General features: G+C 36.7%; 1 long non-coding RNA gene across 1 annotated transcript in view; it reads right to left on the bottom strand.

Moving 5' to 3' along the window:
- Positions 1 to 25839, bottom strand: part of LOC111483800 — a 371642-nt gene extending 345803 nt beyond the window's left edge. Inside the window, exons 1-2 of the long non-coding RNA XR_002718418.1 lie at positions 25802 to 25839; positions 11648 to 11651 (exon numbers count right to left, since the gene is read on the bottom strand). This is a non-coding gene — a long non-coding RNA (uncharacterized LOC111483800). The remainder of the gene's footprint in view (positions 1 to 11647; positions 11652 to 25801) is intronic.
- Between the last annotated feature and the right edge of the window lie 311 nt (positions 25840 to 26150).

Genomic DNA, 26150 nt, shown 5'->3' with positions numbered 1-26150 from the left:
GTAGTGCCTTAAACACTCGAACAACAATAAGGGAGAAGGCGTCTAACGTGAAGGTGAAGTTACTGATTGATTGCCACTGGTACATCACCAGGTAAACTTTTTTTTGTTTATCATTTCCCAAATAACGCTTTGGTAAACTCACTACTCTTAAGATCATTTATGTTCATCAAATGACATGACAACTTGCTTCATAATTCAATTACAAGATCACAACATGCTCAAAAGGACAAATATAGTTTCGTATTTAAGAAGAAAATCAACGATTTATTGTATGGATTCAACCAAATTTCTCTACTAAGTGCCACAATTTGATTGCAAGTACATGAAAAGTTGTGAAATTTGAAAACAACCCTTCTCAAACTCTTCCACGCCAACCTGAGATTTTGAATTGATAAACAAAATTATGGAGCACACTTTAAGAATTCTGACATAGGAATTCATGGACCAGTTGAATTGATGGAGAAACAATAAAGAATTTGTCTAGCGATGATTGGTATTACAAGGTTGGTTTGGATGGTGAAAAGTCTGAATTTTTCAATCCCAATTGTCAATAAAGGGAGCTCTCGAACGGTGGCAATCTCCCATTGAATAAAATTTTCGTTTGGTATAAGGCGAATCATTTCTAGTTTTGAAGTGTTCTTGTTAGTATAATGATTTGAATTGTTTGTAAATTTATGATTGGTTTTTTTTGTATAGACCACTTTCCAAACTCCAAGCGGAAGTGAAGCAATGATAGTGGATTGATGGGCATGGGGAAGGGCCATGCTTGGGTTAATGGACTAAGAATTGGAAGGTATTGGCCAAGTTATCTTTTAAATGAGAATGACTGCCCTTCACATTATGACTTCCATGGTGCTTACCCTGATGGCAAGTGTGCCACTAACGGTGGAAAGCCTATTCAAAGATGGTATGATCTTGAGGAGTTCTTAGATTTTGAACTCTCTATTCAACATCCTACGACTTTTAGCTTAAGTGAATGTCTTTTTTTTTTTTTACTTTCATGTACCATATTCCAAGATCTTACTTGAATTATGGGGAAGAGAACACACTGATTTTATTCCAAGAGTTTGGTGGCGCCATTGGATATAGATATCCAAACAACGAGGGTGAAAAAGGTATGTGCAATGTCTTATGCTGGAAGCACGTTGGAGCTGTCATGCCATGATCGAACCATCTCTGGTATCAAATTTAAGAGCTTTGGGAACCCATGGCACTTGTGACAATTTCTAGAAGGGTTCCTGTAAGTCCTCCACTGTCTTATCAGTCAACAAGAAGGTATAACTCTGGTTTTGTTAAATAGATGACACTCTGGTTTTGGGTTTTTTCTGATGAGTTTGTTTGAATTTTGATTGAAATTACAGGCATGTCTTGGACTAAGGGAATGCTCCATTGATGTTTCATAAAAGAATCTTGGGTCAACTGGTTGCAAGAAACGTAATCGGCTCGCTGTTCAAGTTACTTGTTAAAACATCTTGCTTTTTCCGCAACTCAATCTCAACTCCCACTTGCTTTGTTGTCTTGGAACCTTGCTCCACATCTAGTTCCTGAACAGTAGTCTTAGGAGTTTTTTGAGTATCTGCTACAACATCACTAGGTGAGTTTCCCTGCAACTCAAGCTCAACTTCCACTTGCTTCGTGGTCTTGGAACCTTGCTCCACATCTAGCTCCTCAGCAGTAGTCTCAGGAGTTTCATGAGTATCTACTACAACATCACTAAGTGAGTTTTCCTGCAACTCAAGTTCAACTCCCACTTGCTTCGTCGAACCTTGCTCCACATATGGTTTTATTTCCAACCGCACTTTCTTCAATTCTCTAGCAATCCTTGTGAAGCTAACTCGTTTCTGCTTGCTCATAACGTAGTTCTCACAACGACCCACATCAACAGATTTCAGACTTTCTAAAACTCCTTTCGCAGCCAGCCTCCTTCATTCTTTTCGCGCTCATATGTTCGAGTCTATTGTGTCATAGACTTGAATTTGAAGCACTCTCAGCAACAGCAGCTATGTTCATACATCCTGCAATGGTGTATAAGGTTCCAGATTTTTAGCCACGTGCTACTACCGTAGCACCCTTCATAATCTTCCACGAACTCTTCCCTAACTTTGTTGCATAACCTATGTTGTCCAACTGACCAATAGAGATCAGGTTCCTTTTGAGACCAGAAATATATCTGACATCCTTTAATGTCCACTGATTTCCTGCCGGAGTTTTTATGCAGACATCTCCTTTTTCTTTAATCTCCAAATCTTTGTTGTCTGCAAGATACACCTTCTCGAAATTTTCAGACTTGAAATTCCTAAACAACTCTTTATTTGAGACGAATGAAAAGATGCACCTGAATCCAAAATCCAGGATTCAATCGAACTATCCATGCTGAGGATTAGAGCATCCTCAATGTCTTCTGCTGAATTTATAGAATCATCATCATCTCCAGATTTGTGATTCTGCTTTCTCTTTGGTCTTGTACAACCTATCCGAAAGTGACCTTTTTCTCCACAATTCCAACACATTACGTTTGGTATATTTGGAGATTTTTCTCGGTTCTTTGATTTTGATTTCCCTTTGTTTGGGCCCTTCGGTTTACTTCTTCCTCGTTGGTCAACACTAAGAGCACATACCAGATGAATTTTCAATTTCTCGTTTGTGAGTACTTTCGTTGAGAACTACATCTCGAATTTCATCAAACTTCAGTTTATCAGATCATCGCGAACTGCTGATTGCGGCAACAACAGTATCCCACGACTCGGGTAAAGATGACATCAAAATCAATGTTTTAATTTCATCCTCGAAATTAATTTCCACCGAACTCAGTTGACTTACGATCATATTGAATTCATTTATATGATCAACAACAGATCCACCTTCAGACATTTGTAGGTTGAACAATCTCCGCATCAAATACACCTTGTTCATAGCCGACGATTTTTCGTACATATTCAACAGCGCTTTCATCAGATCTGACGTTGTCTTCTCCTTGATGATGTTAAAAGCCACGTTTCTAGATAGCGTCAACCAGATCATCCTTAAGGCTTTTCGATCCTTGAGCTTCCACTACTCCGTGGTCATGGTATCCGACTTCACCCCCCAACAGAAGTTCGTGAAGATCTTTCTGGTACAGATAATCTTCAATCTGCATCTTCCAGAAACCGAAATCGGATCCATCGAACTTCTCAATTCCAATCTTTGAACATCTTCACAAATCATGGTGAATTTCTCCTAGTTCTGATACCAGTTGTTAGGATTGCATAACAACGCACACACTTGATCTAGATGAACACAAAGAACAGGATAGAGAAAATTGCAAGGAGAACTCTGGCTAAAAGGATTTTTATTTTTATTGATGACTTCACGTTGTACAGTAAGAGAGAATTACAGAGAATACAAAGTACATTTTCAAAGCTCTCCCGGACGGGATATATATAGTTCAGTTTACTATATATAGCTTTACCAGATTTAACTATCTACTTATATAGCTATTTACCATATATACCTTTACCGGACATAGCTTTACCAAATATAGCTTTACCAGATATAACGGTTGACCAAGCTATAAATAAGCAGCAGGCTCCATAACCTAACAATAGGAAAGAGTTAGGCGTTGAATTGTAGTATCGAGATGACTACCATTTCATTGTGACTTCGGTAAGACCAACCATGTACGTGACCTTACTATTGGTGTTAGCCTATTGTATTGTTATGAAACGTATGGCACGTATGCATGTAATCCATTATACTACTTACATTAATGAACAAAAATGCTATAAATGAAATGTACGTCTTACCTGTAAAAGAGATGTTGCCCTGCATTCATATTGCATAAATGAATTATATTATGAAATGTCAAAAAGAAAGGGAAGTATTAAATGTTATGTAATGAATGTAAATTATGGGATTTTATGCATGCTTGTATGTCATGTGCATTGGGATATTTTCCCATCATGTTATGTTAGTACGAACATCTACGTTCCATATTTATATCACTCAACGAGATTTGCACATAATTCGCACCTACAATAACCTGCACGCGACCCACTACCCGCTATCTAAGATCCACGACCCCAATTGCCTGCCTTGGCCTGACCTGATATGGCAGGGCAATTTAAGAGTGCAATGTGTTAGCTCTACAAAAATTGAAGGCAAATACTGCATTCACTAGGGTTTCAAGCCGCGCGCTTTCAGCCTACCTACCCTCTCGTGACCACCTGCACGTGGCTATGTGTGTGGAAGCGTCCCCAACCACGCGTGAGGGTGCGTGGGGCAACTTTCATCTTGTCGTTCGACCTTCCTTCAACTGTTTTGCACCAAAATTTCAATACTGATTTAACTTCTCTTGAACGAGGATATTCCAGTGATTTTTCAAGAATTTTGAAGCTCCCAACAAGAGGAAAAGCAAACTTGAGAGGACACACATCATTCTGGTAAGTAGCCACACAAGTTTTATGCAAGTAATATTTATAGGGATCGCTAAGACGTACTAGCATGCGAGCATATCTTACCTTAGGTGGTTAGACTATGCATGTCTAGAATTCTAATGTGCAATTTTAGATAAATGTACTATGTATGTTATGGATAAATAAAAAAAATTCCCCAAAGTATGAGAATTGTTTTGTATGCCTATTTAATGTTTTCTCTTGTGTTAGAAAGGTGGAAGTTATCTCTCCGTTAAGCATATTTGAATACCATGTAAAATTGTGAGCTAGATTTAGGTGAATGATTCTATGGATTATGTAATTTTGTACTTAAGTGATGGATATGAATATCTCTCTAATAAGCATGCATGAATGTTTAGATTATGATTTTTGTGCTCTTGGTGATTGATAGAATATCTCCCTGACAAAACATGCATGAACCAAGTTAAATTTAGGGCACTAGAACAAGAACAGTTTTAGAGTTCTCTATGTCAGTACATTTCTAGTAGACTATGCACCATAGGATCTGAGCGGTAATCAGAAGCATAAATTTGAATTCACCACTTGGTTGGATACCTAGGAGTTAGTCCTAACGTCCTAGAAACGAGAGACTAAACCTCCTAAACTCCCAATGAACCTAGTAAAAATCTACGACAAGGATGACTAAAAAACATAGGCTTCAAGGTAGGGTGAACGATGTCATTAGAACATCTAAGACTATTTGAGTATAGAAATGGATCAAGGTAGAAGTTTCGATTCTATAAATTGGTCTTGAGAAGTGACTTGAGACAACAGGTTGGTAAGCTCTTTTATTGTAGGTAGAAATGGATCAAGGGGGAAGCTATAAATCCATAAAAAAATTCTTGAAGAGACTTAGACGGCATAAAAAAATGTTTCTACTATTGTGTGTAGAAATTGGCCAAGGCCGACATTGCGACTCCATAAATCTATCTTGGAAGAGACTTAGACTACACAAGTAGTTGTTAGGGTGAGTGCTCCTATTGAGTGTAGGAACAGGACAAGACGAAAATCGTGATTCCGTTAACTAAACCTAATTGGTGACTTGGGATTGCATAGGTAGTTGACTCACGATAAATGACTAGGAATTGCTCAGAACTTCGAGGCTTACACAGAAGCTTAGATAACTGTATGACTAGGCCCAAACTTCCTGGAGAGAGAAAATCTTGTTGTAACTTACAATGATAAGGATGCAAACTTCCTATGTACCATGAATTTTCAAATGTACATTAATAAGGGTGCAAACTTCCTAATTAAAGCATAAAACTTAGTCCACAACCACAAAACTTGGTCCATAATTTGGGAACTATGGCCAATTCTCCCCTATTTGTTCCATAAGTTAGTAACTTATTCTACTAAGTCAAGTTGATAAGCTCATAAAGGGAGCCCAAAAGGTAAGTTAGTGACTTATTCTACGAAGCCAAGTTGATAAGCTCATAAAGGGAGCCCAAAAGGTAAGTTAGTGACTTATTCTACTAAGTCAAGTTGATAAGCTCATAAAGGGAGTCCAAAAGGTAAGTTAGTGACTTATTCTACTAAGTCAAGTTGATAAGCTCATAAAGGGAGCCCAATAGGTAAGTTAATGACTTATTCTACTAAGTCAAGTTGAAGTCAAGTTGATAAGCTCATAAAGAGAGCCCAATAAAAAGTCACAGAAGTCTAGTTGAATGGAGGAACGACGGGGAACGAAGTTGAAACATTTCGAGAAGAGAGAGAAAGACAAAAGGGAATCATATGATTCACGTGGGGAAGACAAGATTCATTAGACTCGATTCGGGGTCGGACACCCACTCAGCAACCCACTTATACCCACCTATCCAACCTCCCATCTAACCCAACAGAGACAACTCGAAGCCCAACGAATAAACACCCTCAGGCAAGCGCATTGCAGTAGCCCACGACTCAAGCCCATAACCAACAACAAGTTACCACTTGTAGGAATCCATTATTCAAGCCCAGTAGCCAACCTAGCCCAATTGCAAATTTACGGCTTAACTGGCGCACCCCCAGAAACGCTTAGTAAACCAAGTGCTCGATCCGACCTGAAACAGCGACCCGCCCGCACACTCCAACATTATCCGTCTTTAACGCGTGTTGGCTCCTCCGGCTCAGCTCGGGGCGGCTTCAACAACTAAATTTTAGTCATTTGGCTCAGTTTAGATAATTGGACACCGTTCCCTACATTTCGGATCCTCCCATGCTAAATTTGAACTTATTTAAGGTAATTAAGGTTAGTATAACTCCCCTTTATTCAAGTCAAGTTAAATTAGTTGGGAAACTATAATTTCTATGGAATGATTGTTCTAATAGGGTCGAAGATATTTGGAACAACTCCTGGGGTCAAAATCAAGCATATTCAAATTTATAGAGAACGTTAGTTAAAGTCATTCAAGTAAGTAGTCTTACTATCGACATGATTATAAGTTTGTATTCAGTATGATGACACGTGCTTCGTGGCTTTGCACGTGTCATATGTTTGATATGTGTGAGATCTTTATGAAATGATATGTTGATGATATGTTATATTTAACAATATGATACATGTATGATATGGTTTATGATTTAATACATGCATGATATGATATGTGTGAATGTTTGATTAATCCACCGAAAGTTGTCTTATTTATAATCAAATATAATATAATAAGGCAAATATTAATATTTGCCTTATAATAAAATATCAAATATAATATATATGGTAAACTATAATTTATTACTAAATATCCTTAACACCCCCGCAAGCTAAGCGTCGGATTTAAACGACCGTGAAGCTTGAATCTGAAAAATTCAAAGAGGTTGAGAAACACTTTTCATGAAGATACTAACAACCCGGTTCTTGGCCATCAAAAATTTGCAGAGGGATCGCCGCTCAGCGGCAATGCTGCCTTGGCTTCGGCGAGAATATGTCTAACCCATGAAGAGGGATTGTCGCTTAGCGACGATGCTGCCTTGGCTCTGGTGAGAATATTTCTAACCCCAAGAAGTAGAAGGGGAAACCTAGAGCAAGGGACAAAGACAATGTTGAAGCCGGAAGAGTCGCCACATTGGGCGAAGGAGCCAATTTTGGCGAGAAGGGCAGTCGGAAGAGTCGCCTCATCGGGCGAAGGAGCCAATTTTGGCAGGAAGGACGGCGGCAACTTGGTTGGCGAATAGGCCAGTGCAGCACCCAGATTCCGAAAGTAAATCTCTGCAAAAGGTTGATAGGTTTAGGTTAGGGTTTATGTGAAGAATGAAGGTTGATTGGGAAGAAAATGAGAGAGACTATATTGGCCAAAGGGAAAACCGATTTGGTTGGAAAAGGTAAGGTTGTATGTACAGAGTATGACGAAAGGTGATTTGGAGGTCAATAGGGTAGAGCCGAAGAGTNATCAATCTGCTCCAACTACGGCAGCCATGAAGACTGCCCCTGCGGCGTCAAAACCAGCAGGGGTGGTGGAGAAGAAGATTAGAGGATTCAAAAGCTATTGAAAAGAAAGGATCAGGGTTGTTAAACCGAAAGGGCTCTGATACCATGTGAATGTTTGATTAATCCACCACACCTAAATGGTGGGTTGTTAAACCGAAAGGGCTCTGATACCATGTGAATGTTTGATTAATCCACCACACCTAAATGGTGTGATGTTAAACCGAAAGGGCTCTGATACCATGTGAATGTTTGATTAATCCACCACACCTAAATGGTGTGAAAGTTGTCTTATTTATAATCAAATAAATTACAAGGATATGGAAATAGTAATAAATGGAAATAACAATAAAGGGAAGGATACCTATGATAATAAGGCAAATATTAGATATTTGCCTTATAATAAAATATCAAATATAATATATATGGTAAACTATAATTTATTACTAAATATCCTTAATAATATATATGTTTATTACTAATCTCACACATATGTTTGATATGTGTGAGATCTTTATGAAATGATATGTTGATGATATGATATATTTAACAATATGATACATATATGATATGGTTTATGATTTAATACATGCATGATATGATATGTTATGTTGAAGAACATGTTATGTATATGATATAATATGTTAGGTTGAAGGACATGTTATGTGTAAGATATAATATAATACGATGTATGACATGAATGATACACAATAAATATGTTTTGACCTGATATACAATCTTAATATATTTTTTAAAGGTTATGTAATAAAATGATATGATATGAAGGAAAATGGAAGAGGTTGTTTTACGTGGTTTAATAAATGTGAAAAATGATGGGACCTCATGCATTATTGTATGTTACATCCATCGGGAAACTATCACCTTTATGAGTATGGACACATACATTACAAAAAGAAAAATGAATCATTATATTTATGATGATGCTACGACGGTCACTACTCCTACTGAGTGTCCAACAATAGTACCAGAGAATGTTAGCCCAACTAGGAAAGAAGCACAAGAGGTGTGTGAACCAACTAGTGGGTTAATATTCGCATATATGGGTCGTGTGTAGTAGTAAATACATTCAATGACCCATTTAGGATAGTCACGTAAGGGAATACAACTTTAAAATAATAGGTGATAAGGCAACCATAATCGTTAGCTCAACGATCCAAACTTTTGTTGAAGCAAGAACCGTTGAATCAAAGAAATTAACACTTTCTTATATAATATTCAGATCAACCAAGAGATAAGACTAGAATTAGATTACCTCTTAGGATTGAAGATCTAGAAGCAAGATTTGGAACCTTGTTCTAAATTGAGGCACTCCACAATTGAACTTCATCACGACTTGATTGAATTGATCAGATGCAATCTACCACAAGAATTGCATAAAACTTAGAAATAACAAAGATGATGCTCGGATTTCTAAGGGAGCTAAAACTTAGAAATAACAAAGATGATGCTCAGATTTCTAAGGGAGCAAGTCTCAACTTGAGAGATCAATTTCATTCATCACAAATCTGATTTATTATATAATAATTTGTGGGTATTTATAGTCTCCCACAAAAGAAACCTTCAATCCTTGATTGCCCACTAAAGAAGTCAGTGGTCATGATTTAATCTCAATCCCCTTTAATCTCAACAAAAGACGAAAGTCAATTTGACAAATAACTTCCATCCTTTTGCCCATTACAAAAATTATTAAATTAAAAACTAATAACTAAAATTTTCTAACAACTCAGAAAATGATGATTGCAATTCCATCCGTTACTTCAACTGTGCAAATATTCACTTCTGAAGTTCCAAATGGTTCTTCCTCAATCAAATCTTATAACACATGAAATGATGGTTGAACAAAGCCTATCCAATTTTATAGATGAAAATGAATGCTGGTTGAATCTTTTTGGCCTTCGTGTAATAGGTTCAATTTGAACATTTGGAACACTGTGATCCTTATTATCTTCCCCCTCTTCAAAAGAATTCATCCTCAACTGAGAAAAATCATCACCTACAACAAAAAGACTCAAGTCAGCAACATTGAAAGTAGAATATACTTAAAATTCTACGGGAAGGTTAATTTTATATGCATTGTTACTAATTCTTCCAAGGAATTGATAAGGGTCATTGAAAGTAGAATAAACTGAAAATTCTACGAGAAGATCAATTTTATATGCATTGGTACTAATTCTTCCAAGGGGTCATCCCCTCTAGGATTTAACTTTATTTTCATTTGAGATAAGAATCACTCCTTGCAAAAATGTATCCAAACCCAGTCATTAGATTGAAAAATGATTTCCTTCCGTCCTTTGTTAATTCTTGAAACAACTTTGAAATTTTATTTCAAATTTTTCTCCTTCACCTTTTTGTGCAATGATGAAATCTGTCTTACTTGTTGCAGCTTCACTCACAAAAATATTAGAAGAAATAGGAAGCAAATTAAGAAGCATAAGTGGATCAAATTCAAAAGAAGAACAATGAATGATAGTATAAATTGTTCTATTATATGCAAACTCTACAAATGGCAAACATTCGTCCCAAGACTTAACATTCTTAGAAATAATAGCCCTAAACAATGCCCCTAAAGTTCTATTAACCACCTTAGTTTACCCACCGGTATGAGTATGACATGTAGTTCAAGACAACTTGGTACCCATTTTACCGGACAATACTTTTCAAAAATGACTTCAAAATTTAACATCAGTATCACTAACAATTATTCTAGGGCTTCCATGTAATCTTACTACTTCTTAAAAGAATAAGTCAGCAACATGTTTTGCATCATCCATCTTGTTGCATGCAATAAAACGAGGCATTTTACTAAATTTGTCTATCACAACAAGAATACTATCTTTACTTTTTTTTGTGCACGGCAAACCAAGAACAATAATATTCATAGATATATTAGTCCAAGGTTCGTTAGGTACATTAAAAGGGGTATACAATCCATTTGGTTGTGACCTAGATTTAGCTTATTTACATTTAAAACATTGACTACAAAACTTATGAACATCGTGCTTCTTCTTCGACCAAAAAACAATATCCATAGAAATCATCCACAACTTTTTTCGCAAGACAAGATGCATAAATAGTTATAAAGTCTTGGTCATCTCTATATAATTCTTTAATATGCTCAAATCCAAGAATTTGCACTCAGAGAAGTAATAATATCATACCTTTTAGATAACGCATGAGCTACCAATATTATCCTTACTTTGCTTATATTTGATGATTATGAAAATGTTTCAATAAACTTCACCCTCTTTGCATGTCTATGGTTCAGTTTGCTTTGACCCTTAAGATACTTCAACTTTCACGATCGAAGTAGATTACAAATTCTTTAGGCCATAAGTAGTGTTGATACCTACAATCTATGAACTAAAGCAAACAATTTTTTTTTTTTTTTTTTTTTTTTTTTATCATAGGTAAGATAGTTCAATGTTACCCCATTTACTTTTTCACTAAAATACATTAAGGGATTTTCAGCTTGTATCAAAATAGCTCCTATGCCCAGACCACTTGCATCACACTTAATGTGAAAAGTAATACATTAAGGGTTTTCCATCTTGTATCAAAATATCTCCTATGCCCAAACACTTGCATCACACTCAATTTGAAAAGTTTTATCAAAGTTAGGCAAGATAAGTAATGGTGCATTGGATAATTTCTTCGTAAGCTTATTTAATAAATTCTCTTGCATATCCCCCATTTAAAAACAACATTATTTTTCACTCAGTCATTCAATGGTGTAGCTATGATGCTCAAATCTTTTATAGTCTCCTATAGAAGCTGCTAACCCATGAAAACTATGAACTTCACTTGCATTTTTATGTGTTAGTCAATCCTTAATTGCTTTAACTTTCTCTTCATCTACTTCTACTCCATTTTTACCAACTATGAAGCTAAGAAAGTTAACTTTTTCCATAAAAAAACTACCCTTATTAAAATTAGCATATAAATTTTTTTCTATGCATAATCAAAACTAAATTAACATGCTCCACATGCTCAAACAAAGTCTTCAAATAAATTAAAATATCATCCATATACACAACAACATGTTTTTCCAGATATTTCCTCAAAACATTATATATTAAGTGCATGAATGTCCTACAAGCATTAGTTAACCCAAAAGACATAACAAACCATTCATACAATCCAAACTTAGTTTTGAAAGTTATTTTCTATTCATCTCCTATATGCATTCTAATTTGATGATATACATATTTCAAAACAATCTTTATACATAGACATGAATTATGCTATTCATCAAACATATTGTCTAGCCTAGGAATAGGATGTCGATACATTACAGTGATTTTGTTGATGGCTCTACAATCCATGCACATGCGGCAAGTTTCATCTTTCTTTGGCACCAATAAGACTCATACAGAACATGGACTCAAACTTTCTCGTATATAGCCCTTATTCATAAGCTCCTCCACTTGCCTTTGAATTTCCTTGGTCTCAGTTGGATTAACTTTATAAGCTGGCTTATTAGGAATGATAGCCCCCAAAATGAAGTCTATTTGATGTTCAATTTTTCTAATGAGAGATAGTCATTTAGGTACTTCATCATGAAACACGTCCTAAAATTCGTGTAAAAGAGATTGAAAAACACTAGATAAAACAAAGTTGTTATAGTTAGAGACTAAAAATTCTCAGTTGTACATAAGTACAAAGATAGTATTTTGTGAAAATAGTGTCATTCTCCCCACTACAACTGTAGTGAAACAACTCACATTTTTTTTTTTTTTTCAATTTCAACTCTTTTTTCATTTTCTTTTCACTATTTTTTACTCTTTGATTTTTCTCTAACTTTTAACTCAATTCTTGTTTTTCTTTCAATTTTGTTTCAACTCTTTTTTTTTTCTTTTCTCTAGCTTTAACTAATCAGCAAATACACTTGTATAACTCAAAGGTACAAGAGTAGGTTTTCTATAATCTTTTATAAAAGAATATCTATTCAAATAACCGTCATACATGATCTTCCTATCAAATTGCCAAGGTCGGCCAAGTAATATATCTCCAGCATGCATTGGTAACACATCTCAGTGTTAGGTTTTACGTTCTAAAATTAATAGTTTGTAAAAAGAACATAATTCTATTTTTAATAAAATTATTATTGATGTTTATTCAGTAACGATTATTATTGAATAAAGTGAATTTTACGATCGTTAATCTAAATCCAATAAACTAAGAACACTCTGGCTATAGTATGATTACTTGAACGATATGTAGAGATAAAAAAGTGGATCAAGTTCAAGTATATAGTCAAAATGATCTATAGTACAGGGATAAGACTGAGTACCTTATCCTGTGGACACTATGGATGCGGCTCACTTTGTATATGATATAAACAATGTGATCATTAAATTGTACATGTGGAGATATGTGAGTGGAGGCGTCCTATGCAATGAGTATTGCATAAGATCGGACCATGGAGAAAATCACTCTCACTTTATAATGTCGTTTACTGTTGAGACTGATTTTTTCATTCGATGACCTAGGTAACTCGACCTTAATCTTAAATTTGCATAGGTGAGAGTGGCCCGAGTTTGCCGACTCAATAAGCCTCCCATTTTAGGGGTAAGACTGAGTGAATAGCTAGAAACATAGGGTGCAAGATAGAATTCACTCCTACCCGCTTTTAGGGATAGTAGAGAGGTAGTTCCCTTAAGTACTGACTCCAGGTCTTGAACAAAGGGCCCCACTCTCTCATTGGCCTGAGAGGGATTCGGTTTGGTGGTTGGACCACAAACCAATTGTTCATTAGAGAATCAGTGAGACTTAAGGAACGAGAAGTAACTTTAGGGGTAAAACGCTAAATTGACTCAACTCTAGTTACGAACAACCTATGAAGAATTGACTTACTAATCATGGTTATATCAAATGGACAAAAATATATCTATAGTGAGGGGAGTGCAACTACTAGGCTATAGTGGAGTGTCCTAGTAGTTAATGAATGTTGGTTAACAAGGTTAATGAGTTTAGCCGATTAATCTCGGATCGTTGGAGTCCATGATCTATAGGTCCATTAGGTCCCCCTGCTAGCCCATATCAGACTAAACCTTAGAACAGTATAACGAGTGAGTTCGAAGTGTTCGAATTCAAATTAGGGAATATGTACTACATATATACGATATATTTAACCGCATTTTGTTTTAATTACGAATTAAACAAAAAGAGAGAATTGTAGATATTTAACTAAGATTTAAATATTTTAATTATGAATAGATTCATAATCAATATGTGCTGGAATGGAATGAGATTAACATTTGAATTAATGTTAAATATTAATTAAATTGTTTAATTAATCATTTAATATTGTTTTAATTTGAAATTAATTATTTAAATTAATTGTTGAATTAAAATGGAGAAAGTCAAATTGTTTACTCCACCTAATGGAAAAATTCATATTTGAGTTAGTGGAATATTGAGTGAATATATGGTTTAACCAAACTTGTATATTTGTCACATAATCCCACAAATTTGAGTGGAATTTTGAGTGTCAAAATTTGGTAATCTCACATTTGCATGAACATGCAAATATGACTCTATAAATAGAGTGATCAAGGTACATGTAAATTCTTCTTGAAAAACTTTGATAAAATCTCTCAAAACTCTCTCTTTACATATACTAAATTCCGGTCAAGTTTAGTCACTCACCGGATTCCACCATCCCGTTCTAAGGCCGAAGAATAGTAGGAAAGACACTAGTGGTGGTTCGAAATCGGTTCGTGAGGAAAAAAGAATTTGAACTACCAAAGACGTATTCAAACTCATTGAGTTTTAATGCTTTTGAAGATGCTAACTAATAGTACTTAGAGTGCCTAAAATCCAAATTACTTCCACACGTGTTATAGTAACACCATCACCCAAAGAACTGCATCTTTATATTTTAACAAAGTAAAATAGATTAAAGCTTGGGAAATTACCTTCATTGTTCCGCTATTATTGAGTCATTGAAGTTTGTAAGGTTTAGGATGGTGTTGGGTTAGAATTTGCAACCTTTTGATCAACATGATACTTACTACATTGGTGTAACTTCCACTATCAATGACAAGAATATAAGGAGTCCCCTTGACTAAACACCGCGCGTGAAATAGGTGGTCTCTTTAATCATCAACATCATTCTCCGTAACTCGAGTTTTAAGTTCTCTTGTAATAAGGGTCAAATGACTCGCATTTTCCAATTCCTCCTCTTTCTTCTGCTTCAACTAACTCATTGATCTTCCCTCCATTTCCCTCGTCTTGGTTCATGATGGTACAAAAAGTATTAAATATGCTTAGGATCTCACACACTCGACTCACTGATTTTACACTCAGGAACACTCTATGTTTATTATACACAAAAGTAGCTATTTGGGGAAGGGACTAAATTATGATCAAGATAGGCTAATATATGGATAAAACAATTCTGGTAGCAAGGAGCTATTCAAGGCAATCAACCTAAGTTAATTAGGAAATAACAAAAAAAAAAAATAAAAAAGGATCAAACAAATAAAGGACAATTTTTTTTTTTTTTTTATTGGTAAAATTGTACACTGAAAATGAATTTGTTGACATAATTTCATTCTTAATTTAAAATATAAGAGAATGATCTACTTTCCTTTTTACTGAATACCTACAAATTTAACAGTTATCTTCGAGTTTAATTATGAAAGAACAATATCAAACACAACCGTTCCAGATTTAGATGGTTTAGGAAAAATCTAAATTGAAGTTTATTTGATCTTTAAATAATCATGCAAATTGTCTAATGATAAGCATTTATAACCACACCATCAAAGAACAAATATGATAAAAATTTCTTTTTTTATTCAAGATCTAAATATGATCCGTATAAAGAATATGAGAACAAAGTGAGAAGATAAAAAAGAAATGAAAATGACACCAAGAAAATAAATGGACAGATTTGAAGAAAAGATAAACAATAGAATAAATGAAAGATAAAATAAATTCTGGAGTAGGCCACACAGATGCAACCTAGGCTTTGATACCAAATCGATAAGGCAACCCTAATCGTTCAGCTCAACAATCCAAGCTTTTGTTGAAGCAATAACTCTTAAATCAAAGAAATTAACACCTCCTTATACAAAATTCGGATTAACCAAGAGATAAGTCTTGAATTACATTACCTTTAAGATCGAAGATCTACAAGAAAGATTTGGGACCTTGTTATAAATTGAGTCACTCCATAATGAACTTGATCACGACTTAATTGAATGACTCATATGTAATCTACCACAAGAATTGCGATTTGGAACCTTGTTATAAATTGAGTCACGCCACAATGAACTCAGATGCAATTTACTACAAGAATTGCATGAAACTTAAAAATGACAAAGATGCTCGTATTTCTAAGGGGGAAAGTCTCCCTTTAGAGATCAATTTCTCCCCATAAAAGAAACTTTCAATTCTTCAAATGTCCACTAAATAAGTTATTGGCCATGATTTAATCTTGATCCTCTTAAATGTCACAAAAGGCGGAGTCAATTTGACAAATAACTTACACTTTTTTGCCCATTACAAGAATTATTAAATTAAAAAATAATAACGGAAGTTTTCTAACAACTCATGAAATGATGTTGGTAACTTTATCCACTACTTCTGAACCTCCAAATGGTTCTTCCTCAATCGAATCAACTTGTAACACATGAAATGATGGTTGAACCGAGCCTATTCAATTTTGTAGATAAAAAATGAATGCTTGTTGAATCTTCTTTGCCTTGGATCGTGTAATAGGTCTAGTTGGAATATTTGGAACACGCTGATCCTTATCAATAGGTCTCATTTTCTAGTCTCAATAGTGGGGTCAATTACTAATTATTTCTTAAAATACTCAACCCATGTGGTACTTCTATGTTTCAGGTAAAGACAATGTACCCTTGCTGACAGCAGCGCATCACAAATTTAAAGACCATGACACATGCATAATTTTGTAGACTATAGGTTAGTATAGGCCATAATTTTGTTATTTATTTAATATTGTTTTAAAGGCCTTTTATTAAACATGTAATTCCATGAAATTGTTTCATTGGGACATTTTAAATGATTATTTATGTGTAAGAAGTTATATTATAAAAATGGTAGCAAATTTAGGTTAGTAGAAAACTAGGGTCGTTATAGTTGGTATAAGAGCTGTAGGTTATAGATTATGTATACTAGCCTACGAAGAACGCTTGACCTGTTCTATGGTCCCACCGCTGATGCTCCGTCACCATTAGGTATGTCATGTGTAAGATAAGAAAATGAAATGTCTTTGATTGTATATATTTTTAGTGCTTGCCAATTATCACATGTTACCTATGATTGAATTTGATAGCATTGCTTGTGCTATCGTCGAAACATAATTGTTGGCTTAATGGTATGTTTATAAAGATATAGAATATGATGAGGTTTAAGTTAGCGAATAATAGGCTTAAGAAAAACTATATGTTGGTTTTAGAACTAGAACGCCTGGAGGAAGTAGAGGAAGTGGATGACTGCATGTTAGAGAAAGGGGTAAAGGTAGAGAGAGCCCAGCTCGCGCAGGCTTAGTTACTCGAACTAACGCAACTGCTTCACCCCTAGCAATGGCAGCGGCTAGGATAGACCCCATGACAAACCTGATGTGGAAATCATTCCAGGCCATGATGCAAGCATTGGTGGCCACCCAACTAGCCATGACAAGCGAGGTACTTATGGGATTTCAAGTGGTACGACCGGTTGAAATTAAATTGCTCTGATAGCAATTTGTAGAAAAATAAAGTCGCTCCGTTATCAACTTGAGAAAAAAAAAATGCTCGCTCTGAATCTAACTTGTTTAGATAACTCTCACGAAACTTTAAAAGGGAGTGTCGAAAGCGAAGAGACAAGTAGACAAATAAGTTCTCAAAAGGTTTTTGTATTACCCTCCTTGTTTTTTTCTCTCTCCATTTTACAACTATTTGTAAAGTTTTTTTTAGTCTTACTAAGTTTAGCTCATAACTACCCCATCACTTTTCTATCTCGCATAGGCTATTTCTCTCCTAAATTACTTCATGGCTTTTTTACCAATTTAAACTAAAACAAATTCATGATTACTTTTTATTTTCTCTCTCCTACATTTAAGTTTATTCCTCAACAAAACTCCCCCATAAACTTAAATGTTCTATTCCATGTCCACCTGAGCCGTTTTCATTTTCTCGAGTTCAATCGTGGTCTCTTCAACTTTCTCTTCTTGTCCTCGATCGGCAAACTAAGGTTGTCCTTCTCTGGTGAGACTTCATTTGGATTTTCTCAAGAACAGCACATCTGAGGCACCGACTCTTCATTTCTCCTGTTTTTAGCTACGCTGGACTCATGTCATAGCTTCGTTCACTTTACTCAATTTCCTTCGTAAGTCCACAATGACATTTTCTACTTCCATTTTTGCTTCCTCCATTTCAACTTTATCACGAGTGATTATCTCAATCGTGTGTCGTAAACTCACTGCCTCTTGTTAGACTCCATGAGTGGGTCACCAACTCTTCAATAACCCTACCGGATTCATCCCATAACCTCTTAACAATTTTCTTCTCTTTCAACAGATTCCGATTCATAATCTCACTCTCCATCTTTTCAACTGACAACTTCGTGCATTTCACCTTCAAATCCTCTGTCTCTTCGAAAGCCCTTCTCTCATTCTTCTCCATCTCAATCATTTTCTTTCTCAAATCTCCTATTTCCTCAAGCAATCCATGAGATTTAGCCTTAATTTCATCCCTCTCACAATAGACCTTCATTCATTTCTCCCTTTCTTCCTCAACTTTCAACACAAGCCCATTATTCTCATCTTTCAATCTCTCAATCTCCACATTCTTCAATCTCTCACTTTCAACTAAACTACAAATCCTATCTCCCACTCCATCCATTTTACTCGATTTCTTCTCGTCAGCATTCTTCATCAAGTCGAGCTCTAAACCCTCTTTAGCCTGAACTAGAGCTCCAAAAGGTGCTCATTCAGCGATTTCAACGTCTCCAACTGAGACTTCTCCACAAATTTGTCCACGGAAAATTTAGGTTGTTGCTCTGAATCTCTGTTCTCCTCCTCATGATCTTGTAGTTTCTTTGACTCGTTGGCTGATTGTATGGGCTTCTTCTTCGACATTGTTTTAAGATTTTCAAGGGAATTTGAAGGTATTGCAGCTTGCATTTGAACTATCTATTTTTCATGTTCAATCTACATTTCTGCCATCATTTCTCTCCATTCCATTCTCTTTTTTCTTTCTTCCTTAAATTCTCTTTCCTGCCATTGGAGCTCTCTCTATTCGAGCTCAAGCTCTCTATTATTCAGTTGTTCATCCTTCTTCGATTTTATCATCTTCGATACTACGATTTCGCCAAATCCTCTGCGTATCACTTCATTTCTAACAACTTCCACTACCTCATGACTATCGCCATTGTCTTTCGCACCGCCGTCTCCTTTTGTGTTCAGCTCTTCGTTTTTTGTCATCAAGAGGATGCCTCCATTTGTTGTGTCATCCAAGGCTAGGTTGATGGTTTCTTCCACCTTCTCTTTGGCTCGACAATCTCTCGCAAAGTGACCCATTTTGCTACAATTGTAACATCGGTCGAAGTTACAATTATTTGCATAGTGGCCATATTTCTGACATTTAAAGCACTGGATGTTGGAATTGTATCCTTGACCGCGTCCTTGATTGTGTCCTCTTCCACGCCAATTTTCTTGGCTCGATAGTCTCTTCTCATGGTAGTTTTCTTCATAACTGTTGCCTTGACCACCTTGACCATTCCTGCGACTTCCACGATCTCTACCTCGAAAATTTTGAGAGTATAGTACTTTTTCATCCTTTATTGTTGCCTTCATCTGAAGCGCTGGATCGAGTGACTCCTCCTTTTTCTTGCATTGTTCATGTGCCTTAAGAGAACTGGCAAGCTCATCGACTGTGAACTTCGCTAGGTCCTTCGACTCTTCTATTGCCCATACGACATTCTCGAAGTTGTCTGTTAACGACCTCAAGATTTTCTCTAAAACCTGCGTCTCAGGTAACATTTCTCCGTTCTGATTTAACTGATTCGCCACTGTCTGTACACGAGTAATGTAGTCAGATACATTTTCTGACTCCTTCATCTTCATGCTCTCCAACTCTCCACGTAGAGTCTGGAGACGCACCTGCTTGACTCAGTCGGTTCCTTTGAACACCTTTTCTAGAGTGTCTCACGCTTCTTTTGAAGTAGTTACCCTTGCAATCTTCTCAAAGTTTGACTCGTCAACAGTCCAGAACAGCATGTATAATGCTGCCTTATCCTTTGACCGTAATTCCTTTAGTGCCTGTTTTGCGCCACCGTATAACCCGTGGTATCAATCGGTTCTTCAAAATTGTCTTCGACCACCTCCCATGCATCTTGCGAACCGAGAAGAGATTTCATTTGGATGCTCCAATTCTCGTAGTTTGTCTTCGTCAATCATGGTAGTGGCATTTGTTCCATCTTGTTCGCCATCGACTCTGATACCAATTTGTTGAAATTAAATTGCTTTGATACCAATTTGTTGAAATTAAATTGCTCTGATACCAATTTGTAGAAAAATAAAGTCGCTCTGATACCAACTTGAGAGAAAAAAACGTTCGCTTTGAATCTAACTCGTTTAGATAACTCTCAAGAAACTTTAAAAGGGGTGTCGAAAGGGGAGAGACAAAGAGACAAAGAAGTTCTCAAAAGTTTTTTGTATTACACACTCAATTTCTTTTCTTTCTGCATTTTACAACCCTAGCTAAATCCTTCCTAACATTAATTTTAGCTTGCCCTATCACTTTTCTCTCTCCCCTAACCCATTTCTCTCTCAAATTACTTTTTTTTACCCAATTAAAACAAAAAAAAAATTCATAATTACTTTTTTTTTTCTCTCTCCTACATTTAAGTTTATCTACCCGCCTACTTTCAATGGAATTGCAGGGATTAACGAGAGGCATAGTTATTGTTATCATCCATGGAGATAATTTTCTTATTGATGAATTGTTTGTACGATCAGAAAGTGGGCATTATTCATACTGAAGAAGCACGCAAAATTATGGGGGCTGGATAATCAAAAAAATTCTTAGTCCAGACGGAAGCAATATTCCTGAAGCAGTATTATAGCTTGTGCAGGCTTAGTCACTTGACACAGGGCGAACTTTCTGTTGACGATTAAGGAAGAAAATTTACGAAGTTCGAAAAAAATTGCACTACCACTAGTAAATACAGAACTGAAATGATTGAGAGGTTCTTCATGGGCTTGAATCCAAAAATTCGACGTACATGGAATCCATAAATCCTACCACGTGTCAATAAAGGGACTCACATCTACAACCACCGTTTCGTAGACCTCGGTACACAAATAGACACCCTCTTCGATGTACGGACAAATACCCTAGAGACCCAAGTCAAAGAGGGTTAAAAACCATTGTGCTGCAAACGTGAGCAACAACATTTGGACAGATGCATGGCTAGGACTTATTTCAGATGTGGTCATGGATGTTAGTTTGTTTAATCTTGTATTACGGTTTTTGTATTTATGGCTAACAGCAAGGGAAGTTATTAGCAATTGTTGTTGGGAAGTTATTGTATGTTATTAGCAGTTATTTAGTTTTTTTTTTTTTTTTCCTATCTACATATGAACAGTGTAACAAGTTGAAGAAGATAAAGAAGTTGGTTTTGTTTATTTTAAAATTATTGCCTCTCTTAGTTGTATGAGTGTTTTCTAACAATTGGTATCAGAGCTTGGTTACATGCCAAAGATCATGCCGAGAAATAATAACAAAACTAGAGAGAGAGGAGAGTCGTCGAAGTCTGCAACAAAGGAAGGTCTGGTAACACTCCAATACCCGACGTTATCGAAAACCAACTACTCAGCATGGGCTATGAAGATGAAGGTCTATTTGCGTGCTGAAGGGGTGTGAGACGCAATCGAATCAATTGAGTCTCTGGATAGTCTTGATGAAAGGAAGGATCAAATGGCCTTAGCAGTTATCTATCAAGCAATCCTTGAGGAGATGTTGTTTTTGTTATCAGAGAAAGAGACAGCAAAAGAAGAATGGCAGACGTTAAAAACTATTCATGTTGGTGCTGAACGTGTAAAGAAGGCAAAAATCCAAACTCTGAAGATTGAGTTTGAAATTATGAATATGAAGAAGTCCGAGACTATTGATGATTATGCAGCAAGGTTGACAAGAGTTGTTAATAAAATACGTACTTTTGGAGAAAAGTTTGAAGAGGCATACTTGGTGAAAAAATTTCTCCGCTTAGTACCTCCTAAGTTTCTTCATATCGCATCGGCAATAGAGCAACTTGCTGATTTAAAGGTGATGACCATGGAGGAAGTCATCGGCCGTCTTAAAGCATACGAGGAACGAATCGGTGACAACAAAGAGAATGCTGAGCATGTCTTATTGACTCAAGGAGAATGGAAAGAGAAAAAGCATAGCGACAATGTAGCCGAGGGCGAGGGCGAGGTCGCAGTGGTCGCTGGAGAGGGAGAGGTCATGGACGTGGAAAAAAACTCATTTCATCAAGAGAAGAAGGCTGACAAGAGCAAGGTAAGATGCTACAATTGTCAAGGCCTAGACCACTATGCCTCAGAATGTCGGAAGGTGAAGTGTTATAACTGTCAAAAGATTGGTCATTATGCATCCGACTGAAGATCGAAGAAATGGGTGGATCAGGCGCGTTTGGCTGAGACGCAAAGTGATGAGGATGAGCCAGCCTTACTTAAAGCACAAGTTTGTGAAGTTCGAACTCTCGGTTCACCAGAGTTGACGGAGATGGCTCTTTATGAAGAGAAGGTTGTCCCAGAAGAAATTGAGAAGAAAAGCAACACTTGGTTCCTAGAGACGAGAGGCAGCAATCATATGACTGGTTGTCGAAGTTGGTTCTCGGAATTGAACGAGTCAGTGACCGGCACGGTGAAGTTCCGAGATGGATCACTTATAGAGATAAAAGGACGTGGAGATGAGAAGGCTGCGTCTGTGAAAAAAACAGAGAAGATGATCGATGAGGAGAAAATCGATGGCTCTGTGAAGATTGAATCGGAGAAAAAAAAATAGAGAAGCGAGAAGAGAAGAAGAGCGATGGCGAGAAAATCGTTGGCGCTGTGAAGTTTGAATCCGAGGAGAGGAGCGATGGCGTTGTGGTAGAGGTCCAGAATGTGGCAACGGAGGTAGCGAAAGCAAAGGAGATAAAAGAGAAGGACTGTGACGGTGAGAAGAAGGAGAAGGAGGACGGAAACAATGGCGGTACTATTGAAAAACAGGTCGTCGGAGAAACGAAAGCGGAGAAGGAGAAGGAGGCCATTGTTTCCGGCAGTGCAATTGAAGTAGCACAGGGAACTAAACCTGTTGAGGAAAAGTCGTTGGTCAGACAAGTAAAACAGGTAATTAAAACTATCGATGAAAAGCAGCTGCCCATTGAAACAAAGACAGAGAAGAAGGAAGGCAGCGATAATGGCGGCAGCGGCAGCATTGAACAAGTAATCAAATTGGTGAAAGGAACTATTGATATTAGATGTCATGATGTGAAGGCAAAGCAAGTAGAAAGAAACAATTGCATGGCAATCCAATTACATGGACTTCAAAGAAACAAAAAATGGTGGCACTTTCGTCCTGTGAAGCGGAGTATATTGCGGCAATGTCAGCTGCTTGTCAAGAAATATGGTTAGAACGTCTACTGAAGGAATTGCATGGGAAGGAAGTAAATCCAGATCATTTAAATATCGATAACAAGTCTGCTATAGCATTAGCGAAAAATTCAACTCATCATGATCGCAGCAAACATATAAATAAAAGAGAAGGGAATGTTTTACGACTCAGGAAAGCATTGTATGGCTTACGTCAAGCACCTCGTGCTTGGAATGCAAAACTGGATAATTGCTTAAAGTCTCTTGGATTTCAAAAGTATCCTTTAGAGCATGCTATGTATACACGTTGGAAGGAAAATAAAATTCAGATAGCTGGAGTTTATGTTGATGATTTAATTATTGTCGGGTCAAGCAAGGATAATATTTTAAGCTTCAAGCAACAAATGAAGAAATTGTTTGAAATGAGTGACTTAGGATTGTTGTCTTATTATTTGGGAATAGAAGTTAAACAAGATGTTGATAGAATCAGGTTATCTCAGTCGAGTTATGCGGCAAAGCTTTTGGCAAAACTTGGAATGATGGATTGTAATCCGTGTCATGTTCCTATGGAGCCCAAAACAAAACTAAGCAAAGTGAGTAATTGTACATCTGTTGATTACACTCTTTATAAGAGTATTATCAGAAGTCTTCGTTATTTAGTGAACACACGACCTGACTTATCATATTCCGTTGGAGTTATGAGTCGTTATATGGAAGCTTCGACTATGGTTCATATGGCAGCTGTGAAGTAGATACTCAGGTACGTGAAAGGAACTATTGATATTGGATGTCATTATGTGAAGACAAAGCAAGTAGAAAATCGCTTAATCGGATATAGTGATAGTGATCTTGCTGGAGATATAGATGATCGAAAGAGCATTACGGGGACTTTATTTTTCTTATATGGAAATCCAATTACATGGACTTAAAAGAAACAAAAAATGGTGGCACTTTCGTCCTGTGAAGCGGAGTATATTACGACGACGTCAGCTGCTTGTCAAGGAATATGGTTAGGACGTTTACTGAAGGAATTGCATGGGAAGGAAGTAAATCCAGTTCGTTTAAATATCGATAACAAGAATGCTATAGCATTAGCGAAAAATCCAGTTCATCATGATCGCAGCAAACATATAGACATGAGGTTCCATTTCATTCGTGAATGTGTGCAAAAAGGAGAGATTGAAGTGGATCATGTAAAAATTGAGGATCAATTGGCTGATATGCTTACGAAGCCATTAGGACGACAAAAATTTGTGGAGCTTCGAGAAAGAATTGGTTTGAAGAATGTAAGAATGTGAAGATCCAAATACAAGATTAAGGGGATGATTTGTTAGTTTGTTTAATCTTGTATTACAGTTTTAGTATTTGTGGCTCATAGCAAGGGAAGTTATTAGCAGTTGTTGCTAGGAAGTTATTGTATGTTTTTAGCAGTTATTTAGTTTTTTTTTTTCTATCTACATATGAACCGTGTAACAAGTTGAAGAAGATAAGGAAGTTGGTTTTGTTTATTTTTTCTGAGTATTATCACTTTCTTCTATGAGTGTTTCTAACCATTGGTATCATAGCCATGCCCTAAAAAACTTAACCCTCAAATATCGAACAAAGAATTGTGAGCCTCGAAAGTGTAGTCAAAAGTGACTAAAGTGTCGAACAAAGGGTGTACTTTGTTCGAGGGCTCCAGAGAAAGGAGTCGAGCCTCGATTACGGGGAGACTATTCGAGAGCTCCATAAGCCTCAGAGGAGGCTGATAGTGTTACTTTGTTCAAGGGGAGGAGGGCTCCAGAAGAAGGAGTCGAGCCTCGATTACGGGGAGGCTATTCGAGAACTCCATAAGCCTCAGAGGAGGCTGATAGTGTACTTTGTTCGAGGGGAGGATTGTTGAGGATTATTGGGAGTGAGTGTCCCACATTAGTTAATTTAGTGGAAGATCATGGGTTTATAAATGAGAAATATTATCTACATTGGAATGAGGCCTTTTGGGGAAGCCCAAAACAAAGCCATGAGAGCTTATACTCACTCAAAGTGGACAATATCATACTATCGTGGAGAGTTGTAATTCTAACAATTGGTATCAGAGCCAAAGCAAAGATAAAAAAAAAAAAAAAATCTATTTGACCTTTTGGGGAAGCCCAAAGCAAAGCCATGAGAGCTTATGCTCAAAGTGGACAATATCATACCATTGTGGAGAGTCGTGTTCGTCTAACAATTGGTATCATAGCCATGCCCTAAAAAACTTAACCCTCAAATATCGAACAAAGAATTGTGAGCCTCGAAGGTGTAGTCAAAAGTGACTAAAGTGTCGAACAAAGGGTGTACTTTGTTCGAGGGCTCCAGAGAGAGGAGTCGAGCCTCGATTACGGGGAGACTATTCAAGAGCTCCATAAGCCTCAGAGGAGGCTGATAGTGTTACTCTGTTCGAGGGGAGGAGGGCTCCAAAGGAAGGAGTCGAGCCTCGATTATGGAGAGGCTATTTGAGAACTCCATAAGCCTCAGAGGAGGCTGATAGTGTACTTTGTTCGAGGGGAGAGTTGTTGAGGATTATTGGGAGTGAGTGTCCCACATTGGTTAAGTTAATGGAAGATCATGGGTTTATAAATGAAAAATATTATCTCCATTGGTATGAGGCCTTTTGGGGAAGCCCAAAGCAAAGCCAAATACTATATTCCGAGAAGGAAGGAAAGTGGAGCCAAGAAACCTATGCAGACCC

Source organism: Cucurbita maxima, unplaced genomic scaffold (genome assembly GCF_002738345.1).
Source record: "Cucurbita maxima cultivar Rimu unplaced genomic scaffold, Cmax_1.0 Cma_Scf00009, whole genome shotgun sequence".
Classification (NCBI taxonomy): domain Eukaryota; kingdom Viridiplantae; phylum Streptophyta; class Magnoliopsida; order Cucurbitales; family Cucurbitaceae; genus Cucurbita; species Cucurbita maxima.
Note: the sequence above shows the minus strand (reverse complement) of the source record. Positions and strands in the feature narration are given on the sequence as shown.